At 51.7% G+C, this 18,158-nt stretch overlaps 1 protein-coding gene across 5 annotated transcripts in view; it reads left to right on the forward strand.

The window, feature by feature from the left end:
• LOC147082087 (NACHT, LRR and PYD domains-containing protein 3-like) overlaps nt 1-18,158 on the forward strand; it is a 113,120-nt gene that overhangs the window by 61,686 nt on the left and 33,276 nt on the right. The gene's annotated exons all lie outside the window — the stretch shown is intronic.

The raw sequence follows: 18,158 nt of genomic DNA on the forward strand, positions 1-18,158 counted from the left end.
TGGGAACACTCTGCGGGCGGAGGCCTACCTCGGGAGTAAATGTGTCCCTCTGAACAAACAGTGGGAACAATCTGCGGGCGGAGGCCTACCTCGGGAGTAAATTTGTCCCTCTGAACAAACAATGGAAACACTCTGCGGGCGGAGGCCTACCTCGGGAGTAAATTTGTCCCTCTGAACAAACAATGGAAACACTCTGCGGGTGGAGGCCTACCTCGGGAGTAAATTTGTCCCTCTGAACAAACAATGGAAACACTCTGCGGGCGGAGGCCTACCTCGGGAGTAAATTTGTCCCTCTGAACAAACAATGGGAACACTCTGCGGGCGGAGGCCTACCTCGGGAGTAAATTTGTCCCTCTGAACAAACAATGGGAACAATCTGCGGGCGGAGGCCTACCTCGGGAGTAAATTTGTCCCTCTGAACAAACAATGGGAACAATCTGCGGGCGGAGGCCTACCTCGGGAGTAAATTTGTCCCTCTGAACAAACAATGGGAACACTCTGCGGGCGGAGGCCTACCTCGGGAGTAAATTTGTCCCTCTGAACAAACAATGGGAACAATCTGCGGGCGGAGGCCTACCTCGGGAGTAAATTTGTCCCCTCTGAACAAACAATGGAAACAATCTGCGGGCGGAGGCCTACCTCGGGAGTAAATTTGTCCCTCTGAACAAACAATGGGAACACTCTGCGGGCGGAGGCCTACCTCGGGAGTAAATTTGTCCCTCTGAACAAACAGTGGGAACACTCTGCGGGCGGAGGCCTACCTCGGGAGTAAATTTGTCCCTCTGAACAAACAGTGGAAACACTCTGCGGGCGGAGGCCTACCTCGGGAGTAAATTTGTCCCTCTGAACAAACAGTGGAAACACTCTGCGGGCGGAGGCCTACCTCGGGAGTAAATTTGTCCCTCTGAACAAACAATGGAAACACTCTGCGGGCGGAGGCCTACCTCGGGAGTAAATTTGTCCCTCTGAACAAACAATGGGAACACTCTGCGGGCGGAGGCCTACCTCGGGAGTAAATTTGTCCCTCTGAACAAACAGTGGAAACACTCTGCGGGCGGAGGCCTACCTCGGGAGTAAATTTGTCCCTCTGAACAAACAATGGAAACACTCTGCGGGCGGAGGCCTACCTCGGGAGTAAATTTGTCCCTCTGAACAAACAATGGAAACACTCTGCGGGCGGAGGCCTACCTCGGGAGTAAATTTGTCCCTCTGAACAAACAATGGAAACACTCTGCGGGCGGAGGCCTACCTCGGGAGTAAATTTGTCCCTCTGAACAAACAGTGGAAACACTCTGCGGGCGGAGGCCTACCTCGGGAGTAAATTTGTCTCTCTGAACAAACAATGGGAACACTCTGCGGGCGGAGGCCTACCTCGGGAGTAAATTTGTCCCTCTGAACAAACAATGGGAACACTCTGCGGGCGGAGGCCTACCTCGGGAGTAAATTTGTCCCTCTGAACAAACAATGGAAACACTCTGCGGGCGGAGGCCTACCTCGGGAGTAAATTTGTCCCTCTGAACAAACAATGGGAACACTCTGCGGGCGGAGGCCTACCTCGGGAGTAAATTTGTCCCTCTGAACAAACAATGGGAACACTCTGCGGGCGGAGGCCTACCTCGGGAGTAAATTTGTCCCTCTGAACAAACAATGGAAACACTCTGCGGGCGGAGGCCTACCTCGGGAGTAAATTTGTCCCTCTGAACAAACAGTGGGAACACTCTGCGGGCGGAGGCCTACCTCGGGAGTAAATTTGTCCCTCTGAACAAACAATGGGAACACTCTGTGGGCGGAGGCCTACCTCGGGAGTAAATTTGTCCCTCTGAACAAACAATGGGAACACTCTGCGGGCGGAGGCCTACCTCGGGAGTAAATTTGTCCCTCTGAACAAACAATGGGAACACTCTGCGGGCGGAGGCCTACCTCGGGAGTAAATTTGTCCCCTCTGAACAAACAGTGGAAACCATCTGCGGTCGGAGGCCTACCTCGGGAGTAAATTTGTCCCTCTGAACAAACAATGGAAACACTCTGCGGGCGGAGGCCTACCTCGGGAGTAAATTTGTCCCTCTGAACAAACAGTGGAAACACTCTGCGGGCGGAGGCCTACCTCGGGAGTAAATTTGTCCCCTCTGAACAAACAATGGGAACACTCTGCGGGCGGAGGCCTACCTCGGGAGTAAATTTGTCCCTCTGAACAAACAATGGGAACAATCTGTGGGCGGAGGCCTACCTCGGGAGTAAATTTGTCCCTCTGAACAAACAATGGGAACACTCTGCGGGCGGAGGCCTACCTCGGGAGTAAATTTGTCCCTCTGAACAAACAATGGGAACACTCTGCGGGCGGAGGCCTACCTCGGGAGTAAATTTGTCCCTCTGAACAAACAGTGGAAACACTCTGCGGGCGGAGGCCTACCGCGGGAGTAAATTTGTCCCCTATGTACAAACAATGGAAACACTCTGCGGGCGGAGGCCTACCTCGGGAGTAAATTTGTCCCTCTGAACAAACAATGGGAACAATCTGCGGGCGGAGGCCTACCTCGGGAGTAAATTTGTCCCTCTGAACAAACAGTGGGAACACTCTGCGGGCGGAGGCCTACCTCGGGAGTAAATTTGTCCCTCTGAACAAACAATGGGAACACTCTGCGGGTGGAGGCCTACCTCGGGAGTAAATTTGTCCCTCTGAACAAACAATGGGAACAATCTGCGGGCGGAGGCCTACCTCGGGAGTAAATTTGTCCCTCTGAACAAACAATGGGAACAATCTGCGGGCGGAGGCCTACCTCGGGAGTAAATTTGTCCCTCTGAACAAACAATGGAAACACTCTGCGGGCGGAGGCCTACCTCGGGAGTAAATTTGTCCCTCTGAACAAACAATGGGAACACTCTGCGGGCGGAGGCCTACCTCGGGAGTAAATTTGTCCCTCTGAACAAACAGTGGGAACAATCTGCGGGCGGAGGCCTACCTCGGGAGTAAATTTGTCCCTCTGAACAAACAGTGGAAACACTCTGCGGGCGGAGGCCTACCTCGGGAGTAAATTTGTCCCTCTGAACAAACAGTGGAAACACTCTGCGGGCGGAGGCCTACCTCGGGAGTAAATTTGTCCCTCTGAACAAACAATGGGAACACTCTGCGGGTGGAGGCCTACCTCGGGAGTAAATTTGTCCCTCTGAACAAACAATGGGAACAATCTGCGGGCGGAGGCCTACCTCGGGAGTAAATTTGTCCCTCTGAACAAACAATGGGAACACTCTGCGGGCGGAGGCCTACCTCGGGAGTAAATTTGTCCCTCTGAACAAACAATGGGAACAATCTGCGGGCGGAGGCCTACCTCGGGAGTAAATTTGTCCCTCTGAACAAACAATGGAAACACTCTGCGGGCGGAGGCCTACCTCGGGAGTAAATTTGTCCCTCTGAACAAACAATGGGAACACTCTGCGGGCGGAGGCCTACCTCGGGAGTAAATTTGTCCCTCTGAACAAACAGTGGGAACAATCTGCGGGCGGAGGCCTACCTCGGGAGTAAATTTGTCCCTCTGAACAAACAGTGGAAACACTCTGCGGGCGGAGGCCTACCTCGGGAGTAAATTTGTCCCTCTGAACAAACAGTGGAAACACTCTGCGGGCGGAGGCCTACCTCGGGAGTAAATTTGTCCCTCTGAACAGACAATGGAAACACTCTGCGGGCGGAGGCCTACCTCGGGAGTAAATTTGTCCCTCTGAACAAACAGTGGGAACACTCTGCGGGCGGAGGCCTACCTCGGGAGTAAATTTGTCCCTCTGAACAAACAATGGGAACACTCTGCGGGTGGAGGCCTACCTCGGGAGTAAATTTGTCCCTCTGAACAAACAATGGGAACACTCTGCGGGCGGAGGCCTACCTCGGGAGTAAATTTGTCCCTCTGAACAAACAATGGAAACACTCTGCGGGTGGAGGCCTACCTCGGGAGTAAATTTGTCCCTCTGAACAAACAGTGGAAACACTCTGCGGGCGGAGGCCTACCTCGGGAGTAAATTTGTCCCTCTGAACAAACAATGGAAACACTCTGCGGGCGGAGGCCTACCTCGGGAGTAAATTTGTCCCTCTGAACAAACAATGGAAACACTCTGCGGGTGGAGGCCTACCTCGGGAGTAAATTTGTCCCTCTGAACAAACAGTGGAAACACTCTGCGGGCGGAGGCCTACCTCGGGAGTAAATTTGTCCCTCTGAACAAACAATGGGAACACTCTGCGGGCGGAGGCCTACCTCGGGAGTAAATTTGTCCCTCTGAACAGACAATGGAAACACTCTGCGGGCGGAGGCCTACCTCGGGAGTAAATTTGTCCCTCTGAACAAACAATGGAAACACTCTGCGGGCGGAGGCCTACCTCGGGAGTAAATTTGTCCCTCTGAACAAACAATGGAAACACTCTGCGGGCGGAGGCCTACCTCGGGAGTAAATTTGTCCCTCTGAACAAACAATGGAAACACTCTGCGGGCGGAGGCCTACCTCGGGAGTAAATTTGTCCCTCTGAACAAACAGTGGGAACAATCTGCGGGCGGAGGCCTACCTCGGGAGTAAATTTGTCCCTCTGAACAAACAGTGGAAACACTCTGCGGGCGGAGGCCTACCTCGGGAGTAAATTTGTCCCTCTGAACAAACAGTGGAAACACTCTGCGGGCGGAGGCCTACCTCGGGAGTAAATTTGTCCCTCTGAACAGACAATGGAAACACTCTGCGGGCGGAGGCCTACCTCGGGAGTAAATTTGTCCCTCTGAACAAACAATGGGAACACTCTGCGGGTGGAGGCCTACCTCGGGAGTAAATTTGTCCCTCTGAACAAACAATGGGAACACTCTGCGGGCGGAGGCCTACCTCGGGAGTAAATTTGTCCCTCTGAACAAACAATGGAAACACTCTGCGGGCGGAGGCCTACCTCGGGAGTAAATTTGTCCCTCTGAACAAACAATGGAAACACTCTGCGGGCGGAGGCCTACCTCGGGAGTAAATTTGTCCCTCTGAACAAACAATGGAAACACTCTGCGGGTGGAGGCCTACCTCGGGAGTAAATTTGTCCCTCTGAACAAACAATGGAAACACTCTGCGGGCGGAGGCCTACCTCGGGAGTAAATTTGTCCCTCTGAACAAACAATGGGAACACTCTGCGGGCGGAGGCCTACCTCGGGAGTAAATTTGTCCCTCTGAACAAACAATGGAAACACTCTGCGGGTGGAGGCCTACCTCGGGAGTAAATTTGTCCCTCTGAACAAACAATGGAAACACTCTGCGGGCGGAGGCCTACCTCGGGAGTAAATTTGTCCCTCTGAACAAACAATGGGAACACTCTGCGGGCGGAGGCCTACCTCGGGAGTAAATTTGTCCCTCTGAACAAACAATGGAAACACTCTGCGGGCGGAGGCCTACCTCGGGAGTAAATTTGTCCCTCTGAACAAACAATGGAAACACTCTGCGGGCGGAGGCCTACCTCGGGAGTAAATTTGTCCCTCTGAACAAACAATGGGAACACTCTGTGGGCGGAGGCCTACCTCGGGAGTAAATTTGTCCCTCTGAACAAACAATGGAAACACTCTGCGGGCGGAGGCCTACCTCGGGAGTAAATTTGTCCCTCTGAACAAACAATGGAAACACTCTGTGGGCGGAGGCCTACCTCGGGAGTAAATTTGTCCCTCTGAACAAACAATGGAAACACTCTGCGGGCGGAGGCCTACCTCGGGAGTAAATTTGTCCCTCTGAACAAACAATGGAAACACTCTGCGGGCGGAGGCCTACCTCGGGAGTAAATTTGTCCCTCTGAACAAACAATGGAAACACTCTGCGGGCGGAGGCCTACCTCGGGAGTAAATTTGTCCCTCTGAACAAACAGTGGAAACACTCTGCGGGCGGAGGCCTACCTCGGGAGTAAATTTGTCCCTCTGAACAAACAATGGGAACACTCTGCGGGCGGAGGCCTACCTCGGGAGTAAATTTGTCCCTCTGAACAAACAGTGGGAACAATCTGCGGGCGGAGGCCTACCTCGGGAGTAAATTTGTCCCTCTGAACAAACAATGGGAACACTCTGCGGGCGGAGGCCTACCTCGGGAGTAAATTTGTCCCTCTGAACAAACAATGGAAACACTCTGTGGGCGGAGGCCTACCTCGGGAGTAAATTTGTCCCTCTGAACAAACAATGGAAACACTCTGCGGGCGGAGGCCTACCTCGGGAGTAAATTTGTCCCTCTGAACAAACAATGGAAACACTCTGCGGGCGGAGGCCTACCTCGGGAGTAAATTTGTCCCTCTGAACAAACAATGGAAACAATCTGCGGGCGGAGGCCTACCTCGGGAGTAAATTTGTCCCTCTGAACAAACAATGGGAACACTCTGCGGGCGGAGGCCTACCTCGGGAGTAAATTTGTCCCTCTGAACAAACAGTGGGAACACTCTGCGGGCGGAGGCCTATCTCGGGAGTAAATTTGTCCCTCTGAACAAACAATGGGAACACTCTGCGGGCGGAGGCCTACCTCGGGAGTAAATTTGTCCCTCTGAACAAACAATGGAAACACTCTGCGGGCGGAGGCCTACCTCGGGAGTAAATTTGTCCCTCTGAACAAACAATGGAAACACTCTGCGGGCGGAGGCCTACCTCGGGAGTAAATTTTATCCCCTATGTACAAACAGTGGAAACCATCTGCGGTCGGAGGCCTACCTCAGGAATACATTCCGACCAGTGAAATAATTCCGGAAGTACCCGCTGGGGTCCAGGCTGTGAACAGTTCCGGTCTTGGCCCTCCAGGTGGTGGCAGTGTCAGGGCCCACAGATCCCAGTGACACAGGTGGTTCAGAACCATCCCTGGGATCTCGTACACCCGGTTCTCCAATGACAAAGGAGGATTCCGTTTCAATCATTTATGAACGGAATCCCCTGATGAGCAATGGAATCCCCAAATAATTATAAATGTACAGAATAATAAATGTACTGAACTGCAATTTTATGCAAAAGATACTTAGTTGCACCAACCTCAATAAAAATTTAATTTTTTGATAAATAATTTTAAACATCTTAACCCGGGTCAATATTCGCATAAACTCATTTGACGTGTGTGCGCATAATTTTGGATTTTTAAATATTTTATTTAAGCCTTATATAAACAATTATGCTGATGCAGGCAGGCAGGCGCTGTGCCTGCCTTTAGCAGCCATAAGAGATGCGTGGGCAATTGCTGGGCAGTTGTTGGGCAAATAGCCCAACTCTGCTCCAGCGATGCTCATTTTACAGGCGGTTCGGATGATCTGTCAAGGCGTAAATTGATGGATCGCAAGTTCCGGCTCCAAAAGTTGCAAGGACTTTCAAACGGATTACAGAGACAGTAATTTCAGGGCTATTTATTTCATCATGTGCGTTCAGAATCTTGAAGACTTCCCTCAACTCCTCACTTAATCTTCTCATAGTGGCATGAGCCCAGATTATCAAATCCCCTCAAACACATGGTGTACCGTGGCTGCAGTATGTACCATCTACAAGATGCATTGCAGCAAGTCGCCAAGGCTTCTTCGGCAGCACCTCCCAAACCCACAACCTCGAAGGACAAGGGCAGCAGGCACATGGGAACACCACCATCTCCAAGTTCCCTTCCAAGTCACACAAACCATCCTGACTTGGAAATATATCGCCGATCCTTCATCGTCGCTGGGTCAAAATCCTGGAACTCCCTCCCTGATAGCACTGTGGGAGTACCTTCACCCCACGGACTGCAGTGGTTCAAGAAGGCGGCTCACCACCACCTTCTCGAGGGGCAATTAGGGATGGGCAATACATGCTTACTTTTGTAAAGTCTGTGGGTTGTGCAGTTAATAAATACACAGACTTCAGGAGTAACAAACAAACAGGTCTTTACTATTCGAAGGTCCGGGCGAATCTGCCCCAGAAATCCTGCTACAACACTTATATACTGGTGTGGTCACTATCGGTATTACAGTATACAGAAGCCAAACAAATAGTGCCACACCTAAAGTAGTTCCCTTAAAGGTGAACGGTTACATTCAATAGTTCCCTTAAAGGTAGACGGGTACATACACTACAATCCTCCCTTTTTAGCTTATTACTTAGAGTCCCCGTTAAACATACATATCTTCAACTTCCTATAAAACAAATTACAGCTATAATCTCGGTGGAGTCAATGTCATATAAAACAATTTACAAATATAATCTCGGTGGAAACAGTTCACAGGTTCCATCTCTGCGGAAACAGTTCATAGATTCAGTCTCTGATCTTGACTCGTTCCGAACAACATTTCTTTGGGGTAGCCGGTTCACCTGGCTAGCGTGACTCCTCCATAGCCTTTTTCTTGACGTAACAGCTTGAACTTTCGTCCTGTTGAACCAGCAGTGCGGACTTTTACAACCAACTGGCTGTCTTGACATTTTCCAGTTTTTCAACTAATTTAGCTCCTTTCGTAATGTCCCGCCTGGAATGGTAGAAGTGCTAATATTTTAGACAGTTATTATCTTCTGCTTCTTTTTCTTTTCTGCCTTTTTGAAACTCTCGGAGCTCCTTTCTCGGCTGCCAGCTGTAGCGCCACCAACTCTCTATGTTCCTTAGACCTTAAGTGCTTCATCCGGATTTCAGCACTTTGAGAGTTTTCATCACAAGCTGGGCAGACCACATCCTCATAATATTCAGTGTCACTCAACAGGTCATGGTAATATTCAGGTTCGTCCTGAGTTAGGCCAGCGAGAGAGACTTCTTCTTCCTCCTCACCCGTCTGGACGTTAGCTGACGGTGGTTCCTTCCCTAAACATCTTTCTTGAAAAGCCTTCTTCATGCATTCATATTCATCCCGCTCTTCCTGGGTTATCTGCCATTCCTTCACGACGGACCTCATTTGTGAGTTCAATACCTTCCTTTCCATCGGTAATTGCGTTATCAGGCTATTTAACCCTTCTACTGAAGTAACGGTTTCCACCTTCTTCTGTTCACCTTGACGTGATTCAACGTACTTTTGGCATCCTTGTAAAATTTGTGTTGCCACCTCAGCTATCCCCGTGACTTTTGAGAGCTCCGAACTCGTTCCCCCTGAAGATTGAAGCTCGTGTTCAGATTGTTCCCCTTGCAGAGTCTTGTCCTTCAGCATATGAAGGAGTTGGCCGACCGTTAACTCTTCCCTGGGAACACGGTGGATCAGAGTCTTCTCCATTTCATCCACCTCTTTCTCCAATACTTCCACCTTACGTTCCTCTTGAACTTTGGCTTTCAGCGCTCGGAAAAGTTGCGCCCTGATGCTCTCTAGTTCATGTTCAGGGATCATTCTTAGTGTCCTGTTCTTCCACTGAAAGGATTCCCAGTTGAATCTGTTCTTCAAGTTGTTGAACCTCGGACATTGCCGCCTCATATTTGTCTTGGGTGTCCTTCAATGTTTTTATAAGTTCTTGGACATCCTGTCTTTCATGCTCTGCCATGATTTTCACCTCTAATTGCTCATCTATGGATGGAGCTTCTATCGATGAGTCTGTCTTGGCCTTGAGCTCATCAAGAATTTCCTGCAGCCTTTGGACTTCTTGCTCATGTTCAACCTTTAGTTGTTCACATGCTTCTACTGAAACTAGCTTTCGGAGGCTGCCGAGTTAACCCCCTCCTGAATTGTAGCCTGGGCCTGTTCATACTGTTCTTTCAACTTCTCACACTCTGCTTGTAAGGAGTCGTAAAGAAGAACTGGAATAAAATCCTGGCTCCCTGAAGATTCCTCTTCCTTTGGTTCATTCTGTAAATATTCTAGTTCCTGAACAGCATCAGGGGAATGTGATTGGTATTTGACCACGATGGCTCTATGGTCGCTCTCTGCTTGAGCTAGCTGTCTCTGTAGTCTTTCCAGGTTCCCCCATTCGGTGTCCCAGAACTTTTCCATATTTTTCATCTCCTGTACGAGACGGTCACTGAACTGTTCTAATTGTTGTCGTACTTTGACATAAGTTTGCGTCCGAGCTCGGTGTTCTTCCGTCATGGATGAATCTTTTGCTTGAACAGGCTCAGAATTCTCTGTCAACCTGGAGTTCTGCTCTGCAGCTTTATTCTTCTTGGTACCATAAGTCCTTCTGCCTGTCTTCATTTTCTTTCCCATCGTCGGCAAGTCCCTTTTAGCCTTGTCTTCCATTTTCGACTTGGTCTTATCATCATCCATTTCAGAATCTGAGCTAATAGCTTGCACCGAGTCCTCCCTCATTATGGCTTTTAGGTAATGCCATTCCATGTCTATTTTCTTAATCCACTCCCGTCCTAGAAGTGGTGGTCCTCCCTCAGGTAATACGTACAAGCTCATTCTTGGGTGTTCTTTCCCCCTATCTCTCACCTTGACTCTTATTTTCCCCACGGGGTATACGTTATGCCCCGTGTATGTCTGTAATACGAACTTGGTATTTCTTAAAGGTATGTGAGAGAATAGCCGGTGGTAGTCCCTTCGGTTGATGACTGATAGAGCTGATCCAGTGTCCAGCTCCATTCTTACTTGGACTCCAGCTATTTTTAGTATGACCCAGATGGCCTGTAGATCCGTTTCTTTACCCACATTGTGGATTCTCAGCCTACCCAGCTCCTGGTTGTTTGGGTCTGAGACTGAATTCTGTTCGTCTGAACTCTTCTCAGCCACCTTGTGTACCTTCTTGTACTTTTCTGGTGGTGGCTTCCTTTGATTATTGATCTTTTTCCCGGACCGGCATACCTTCGCGATGTGACCCAGTTTGCCACATTTCCTACACTCTTGGTTCTTAAACCAGCATTGATTCTGGTCGTGCGTTGTCTTCCCACAATGGTAGCATTTTGTTGTGCTTGAAGTAATTTGGTCCACCCAGAGTGCCGCTGCCTTTAGTTGCATTTCCGCCGTTCCTTTCGCTGCGGCTTCGTGCGATGCAGCTATAAGGACAGCCCTGTCCAGTGTGAGGTCGTTCTCTTCCAGTAGTCGCTTCTGCGTCCCTTCTTTGGACAATCCGCATACGAACTTGTCCCGCAGCGCTTCTGTCAGATTCCCTCCGAACTGGCAGTATTTCGCTAGCCTACGCAGTTCGACCAAGTATTCCGCATTGCTTTCGTCTTTCTTCTGCGTTCTTGCGTAGAATTTGAATCGTTCAGCCAGCATCAGCGGTGTGGGGTTCAAGTGGTCCTTCAGCACAGCCACAATCTCTTCGAAGGTCTGATCCGCTGGTTTATTTGGTGCTATTAGATGCTTCAAGAGCCCGTATGTTTTTGCCCCCATCGAGTTTAGCAATGTTATCGCCTTGTCGTCTTCCTCTATTTTGTTGGCTTCGCAATAGATCTCTATGCGTTCCACGTACGTGGCCCAGTCTTCTATTTCAGAATTAAAGTCGTTAATATTCCCTCGCTTAGGCATCTTTCTTCCCTTGGGAGCAGCACCAGTATTTCTTATTTATTTATTTGTTTCTAAGATGGCGGTTTTCCCGCGAAATCGGCGGTTTCCCGCTCTTTCCTTCTCTCCCCGCCCACTTCAATGGCGGTATGTCAATCAAGATGGCGGTTTTCCCGCGAAAATGGCGGTTTCCCGCTCTTCCTTTCTCGCCCCGCCCACTTCAATGGCGGTTTCCCGCTTCTGGCGTCTTCTCCGCCTAATGGCGGCTTCCCGCGTTTCTTCCCGGTGGAAGGGGTACGCTTCCCCCACAGCGGACAGGTTCAGCCGCTGGCTGGCTACCGCACAGCTCCCCTTACTCGGCTATGTCTTTTCCTCCCGCCCGCACGGCTCTACCAGCGCTGGGTACACCCCGTTAGCGGAGGACAGTTCAGCCGCTGGACTGGCTCTCGCGCAGTCTCTCACCCCGTTTTCGGCTGTGTCTCTCACCCACTCCTGCACGTTCAGTTTTGCCGGCTCTGAGTACCCCGTTGGTGGAGAATAGCTCAGCCGCTGGACCGGCTCCTCGCAGTCTCTCTCTCCGCACCCGGCTCTCACCCACACGGTTCCCGTTCGCCTCCCCAGCCCTCTCGCAGACCGGTGTTTCCCTCCCCGGCTGCGGCTGGGTTTCTCTTCCCGCGCCTACTCGCAGGCTCAGCGCTTCGTGGCTGCGGTCGCTGCCCGGATTGTTCCCGCCGATCGCGGTCCGGCTGTCACCCGACGCCGTTGGACCCGACTTTTGGCCAGCACAGCTCCCCCTCGACCGAGGTCGAGTGCTCTGCCCTTATCCTCCGGATGCTTCTACACCTTCCCCTACTCTGTCTCTTCGGCCACCTTGTTTCTTGCTGGTCGGCTCACTCCGCACCGTGGCAGAAGGGTAGTCAGTGCCTGTTGCTGATACAGCTTTTGTTGTTAGTCTTCCTGCTTTCTGTTGTTGCAGCCTCGTGTTTTCTTTTGGTAGCACGACGAGGGCGGTTGTCTCTCTTCGACGCTCTTCGTTGCTTTTGGTAATCTTGCCGCAGGGTACGATCGGACTCGTCGCCACTGTAAAGTCTGTGGGTTGTGCAGTTAATAAATACACAGACTTCAGGAGTAACAAACAAACAGGTCTTTACTATTCGAAGGTCCGGGCGAATCTGCCCCAGAAATCCTGCTACAACACTTATATACTGGTGTGGTCACTATTGGTATTACAGTATACAGAAGCCAAACAAATAGTGCCACACCTAAAGTAGTTCTCTTAAAGGTGAACGGTTACATTCAATAGTTCTCTTAAAGGTAGACGGGTACATACACTACAACTTTGCCAACGACGCCCACATCCCATGAACGAATTCTAAAAAAATAACACGTAACTCCTCATTTCTGATAACATCCCAGTGAATCCGCAAGACCGTTTCCCATTTGTTAAAATGTCCTCCCTATAAATGGACTGTCCTGAATGGAGTTTACACTGCTGGGTAAATGACCTCCTCCTGTGCTCTGGGGCTGGAGCGTTACTCCCCAGAGGAACATCAAGAAGTTGAGCTCATTCAGTCTGCAAATGTCAATTTAAATTTAGTGGATGAATTTCCACTCCACTCTGGTTAGAGAATGACTGACGGATGAAATATTAATAGTTGCATATTTTAATTTTCTTCTGTAGGAATTGACGAATTCCTACGAATAACTGAGAACGACACAGGAGAACAATTAAACAGGTCTTTACTCAACGGAGATGCCGTGAGGATTGCCTGGGCAGTCACGTCGTATGTGATGTCATCGCGTTTGCCCGCATTTTCCTGTGCTCTTAAAGGGGCCACGCCCTGTACATGCAAACTTTATATACAAAACACAGTAATGCCTAACACAATGGGACAGGTTTAGGCTGGTGTTAGCACATCGTTAAAGGGAATTATATACAGTTAGCCAGAGTCATTCAGTGGTTCTGCCACATGCGCCCCGCCCAGAATTCGCTTTAACGGACAAAGTCAAACGGTGAGGGGGTCTGACGAGCCTGTCAGAACGACTCCTGTACTCTCGAGGCAGAGTCTGCAGGGCGGCTGGCGGCCTGGCGGGCGGTCGCACTTGGTCTGCCGTAACCACGATGGGTGGCCGACCCCGTCTCGGCGGTTGTGCTGTCTCGACGGGGCGGTCAAGGTCCAAATGTGCTGGCTTTAAGCGGTCGACCGAAATGTGGTCCGGTTTACCACCGACATCTACCGTGAAGGTTTTGTCCTCTGCTTCCAACACGCGGAAAGGACCGGTATATGGGGCCTTGAGCGGATCCCTATGTGCGTCATGGCGAATAAAAACGTACCCCGCCTTGTGAAGCTCCGTGGGAACGTGTGACTCCTGCAGCCCGTGGTGCAAAGTGGGCACCGGTGTGAAACATCTGACCACCTCTTGGTGACTAGCAAGCTGGGCAGACGCGGACCAGGGCTCCGTCGATGTTGGTAGGAAGTCCCCTGGGACTCGCAGCGGCTGACCGTACACGAGTTCTGCTGATGAAGAGTGAAGGTCTTTGGGGGCCGTGCGAAGGCCCAGCAGGACCCACGGTAGCTTGTCTACCCATCCAGCGTCCTGGAGGCTGGCCCTCAGGGCGGCTTTCATTGAGCGGTGGAAGCGTTCGCAGAGGCCGTTCGCCTGTGGGTGATAGGCTGTGGGGCGGTGTAATTTGACACCGAGGCCTTGGGCCACTGCTTTCCAGAGTTCGGAGGAAAACTGTGGCCCCCTGTCCGATGAAATATCTGCGGGCACTCCGAAACGGGCGATCCATGAGGAAATGAACGCCCTGGCCACGTCCGCCGAAGTAGTGGATGACAGGGGGACTGCCTCTGGCCATCTGGTGGTGCGGTCAACCATGGTCAGGATGTGTGAAAAACCATGGGAGGGTGTGAGTGGTCCTACCAGGTCCATGTTGACATGGTCGAAATGTCGCTCCGGAACTGTGAAGGTGGCCAACGGAGCTTTGATGTGGCGCTGTACCTTGGCCTTTTGGCAGACCACGCAGGTGTTGGCCCAGTCACGGACATCCTTATGTATGCCATGCCATACAAATTTTGCGGACATCAGTTTCTGCAAGGCCTTCATTCCAGGGTGTGACAACCCATGTATGGCGTCGAACACTTTGCGGCGGCAGACGTCCGGCATGACAGGGCGAGGATCCTGTATGGAGACGTCACACAACAGTGTGGTACCTGCCGAATGGAAGTTGACGTCAGCCAACTGGAGGCTAGTGATGGCCGTTCTGTAAGCTTGGACTTCCGGGTCTGAGGCTTGGTCCGCTGCCATGAGGGTGTAGTCGATGCCCAAATGAACCGTATTGACGATCGCGCGGGAGAGGCAGTCTGCCACCAGGTTGTCCTTACCGGCCACATGCTGTATATCCGTGGTGAATTCGGATATGTAGGTCAGTTGACGCTGCTGTCGGGCTGACCACGGTTCGGCGGTCTTGGACATTGCAAAGGTCAGCGGCTTATGGTCCACAAAGGCGGTGTAAGGATGTCCTTCCAGTAGGAACCAAAAATGGCGGATGGCCAGAAAAAGGGCGAGCAACTCCCGGTCGAACGTGCTGTATGCTCTCTCGTTCTGCCGTAGTTGACGGCTGAAGAATGCCAAAGGCTGCCACGTCCCGTTCACCCACTGCTGTTGTACAGCACCGACTGCGTAGTCCGACGCGTCGGTGGTGAGGGCGATGGTGGCTCCTGACAGCGGGTGCGCCAGCATAGTTGCGCTGGCTAAGGCGCTTTTGGTGTCGGCGAACACTCAGGCCATGTCATCCGTCCAGTCGACCGGGTTCTTGCCAGTCTTGCCCTTGAGGGCCTCGTACAGGGGCTGCATGAGTAGTGCCGCCTTAGGCACAAAACGGTGGTAAAAGTTTACTATGCCTAGGAATTCCTGCAGGGCCTTTATATTCTGCGGGCATGGAAAGGATGTCACCGACTCTACCTTCGAAGGTAAAGGAACCGCTCCCTCTGAGGTGATGCGATGCCCCAGTAAGTCAATTTGGTGCAGGCCAAACTGACACTTGGCCGGGTTGATAATCAGGCCGTGTTGGCTGAGGTGTCGAAAAAGGGTGCGTAGGTGACAGGTATGTTCTTCCTTAGTAGGACTGGCAATTAGAATGTCATCTAGGAAGACGAAGAGGAACTTGAGGTCCCGCAGCATGGAGTCCATCAGGCGTTGGAAAGCCTGGGCGGCGTTCTTTAACCCAAACGGCATTCGTAGAAACTCGAAGAGGCCCAATGGGGTGATGACTGCGGTCTTCTGGACATCTTCTGGATGAACTGGGACCTGGTGGTAGCCCCGGACGCGGTCGACTTTTGAGAACACGGTGTTCCCTGCCAAATGGGCAGAGAAATCCTGGATATGGGGAATCGGGTACCGATCAGGAGTGGTGGCGTCGATAGTCGCCGCCATCCGCCGCCAGGCTTCAGGACGATATGGAGGGGTGAAGACCAGGGACTATCCGACCGGCGAATAATCCCTAACGTTCCATGGTTGCGCACTCCGCCTTTGCGACTGCCAGGTTCCAGGCGCCAGGCTCACGCGTAGACCAGGGGGCCATTGGTGGTGATGTGGTGTTCCACACCATGTGCGGTGGAGGAGAACGTGGGTCTTGTCAGGTCGGGGAATTCGCCGAGCAGGCGAGCGAACTCATCAGGAGTCGGGAACGCACAGGAGACGGTGCGTGACGTAGTGTTACTGCGGTAACACGGAAGAGAATTAAAAGTTGCTGCGTTGATCAGCCGCCGGTTCCTAACATCGACCAGGAGGCTGTTGGCGCACAGGAAATCCGCGCCGAGGAGGACTGGGAAACTTTGGCCGTAACAAACTCCCAGTGAAAACGTTGCACCCCGAGGCACAACTCCACTCGCCGTCTGCCGAAGGTCCGAATTGTTCCGCCATTGGCCGCTTCAAGGGCGGGGCCGTGATTCCCCATCTGCACATTGAGGGCGGATGCGGGTAAAATGCTGCACTGCGCTCCGGTGTCGCACAGAAAATGATGACCGGAGAGAGTATCGGTGATGAACAGCAATTTTCCCGCATTGCCGATCGCGGCCGCGGGGTGCCCGTTAGACCCGTTCCTCGGTGTTCGCAGTGTCAGTTGATGCTGGTATTTTTGGGGGGGGAAACTGCAAGGAGGGCGGCAACGCTTTGCCTTTGCACCGAACTGCGCGTGGTAGAAACAGCCCAGCAGGCTGACGAGCTGGGGCGGTGTCTGCGGGGGATGGGTGCCTCGTGGCGGCGCAGTACTGCCGAGTTACAGCGAAAATTTTGTCAGCCTCCGCCGCGAGTGTTGCGCAGTCTTCAGTTTCAGATCTGGCCAGGGCAGCTTGTACCTGTTCAGGCAGTTGGCTGAGGAAAATCTCGCAGAATAGGAAACATTCCCGTTCTGAGCCCAGGAGTGTGAGCATTTGGCTCATCAACTCTGAAGGCTTGGAGTCCCCGAGCCCGGGCATAGCGAGTAATCGATGGGCACGCTCCGATTTTGTGAGCCCGAAAACCTGCAGTAACCGCGCTTTGAGGGTTTCATACTTGCGCTCCGTTGGGGGGTTTTCGAGGAGGCTGACGATCCGAGAGGCGGTAGAGCTGTCGAGTGCAGAGACCACGTAAAGATACTTGGTCTGACCCGCATCGATGTTCCTCAGGGCGAACTGGGCCGCGACCTGAATAAACCACGAGGGCGCTTGCTGCTCCCAGAACTGCGGTAACTTTAGTGAAATGGCGTTTGCCTCCATGCTGTGCTCTTCTTCTGTGAAAACGTTCACAAAAACGGGGTCACCAATGTAGGAATTGACAAAATCCTACGAATAACTGAGATCGACACCAGAGAACAATTAAACAGGTCTTTACTCAACGGAGATGCCACGAGGACTGCCTGGGCAGTCACGTGGTTTGCGATGTGACGTCATCGCGTTTTCCCGCGCTCTTAAAGGGGCCACGCCCCGTACATGCAAACTCTATATACCAAACACAGTAATGCCTAACACAATGGTACAGGTTTAGGCTGGTGTTAGAACATCGTTAAAGGGAATTATATACAGTTAGCCAGAGTCATTCAGTGGTTCTGCCACACTTCCACGTTTTAGATTCAGTATTTTTATTAGATTGTGCCGTTTCTTGACTTTGAACTTTTATCCAATTAAACAGTGTGAAAACTGAAGCCATCGTATTCTACAAACTCCGCCTCCTCACCACTTCATTTCATCCTCCCACCAGACCCCTAAGGCTGAAGCAAACTGTCCAAAATCTCTTCATCCAACCTCAATCTGAACTCCCCACCCCATATACTTTCCTTTTCAAAGACCACCTACTCTGTCTCTAATATTGTCTGTCTTCAGCCCCACCTCGTTCCATCTGCTGCTGAACCCTCTCCCACGCCTTTGTCAACTCCAGACTCGACTATTCCAATGCTCCCCTGGCCGGCCTCCCACCCTGCCCCTCCATAAACTTCAGCTGCTCCAAACTCTGCTGCCTGTGCCCTGTTCTGACTCTGCCCTCTTGTGCACCCCTTCCTTTACAACACCACTGGTGGCCAAGTGTTCAGTTGTCTGAGGCTCCACACTCTGTAATTCACTCTCTGAACCCCTCTGTCCCTCCATAAACTTCAGCTACTCCAAACTCTGCTGCCTGTGTCCTGTTCTGACTCTGGCCTCTTGTGCACCCCTTCCTTTACAACACCACTGGTGGCCAAGCGTTCAGTTGTCTGAGGCTCCACACTCTGTAATTCACTCTCTGAACCCCTCTGTCCCTCCATAAACTTCAGCTACTCCAAACTCTGCTGCCTGTGCCCTGTTCTGACTCT

This window comes from Somniosus microcephalus, unplaced genomic scaffold (assembly GCF_052327205.1).
Source record: "Somniosus microcephalus isolate GS21.2 unplaced genomic scaffold, FLI_Smic_1.0 scaffold183, whole genome shotgun sequence".
In the NCBI taxonomy this organism is placed as follows: Eukaryota; Metazoa; Chordata; class Chondrichthyes; order Squaliformes; family Somniosidae; genus Somniosus; species Somniosus microcephalus.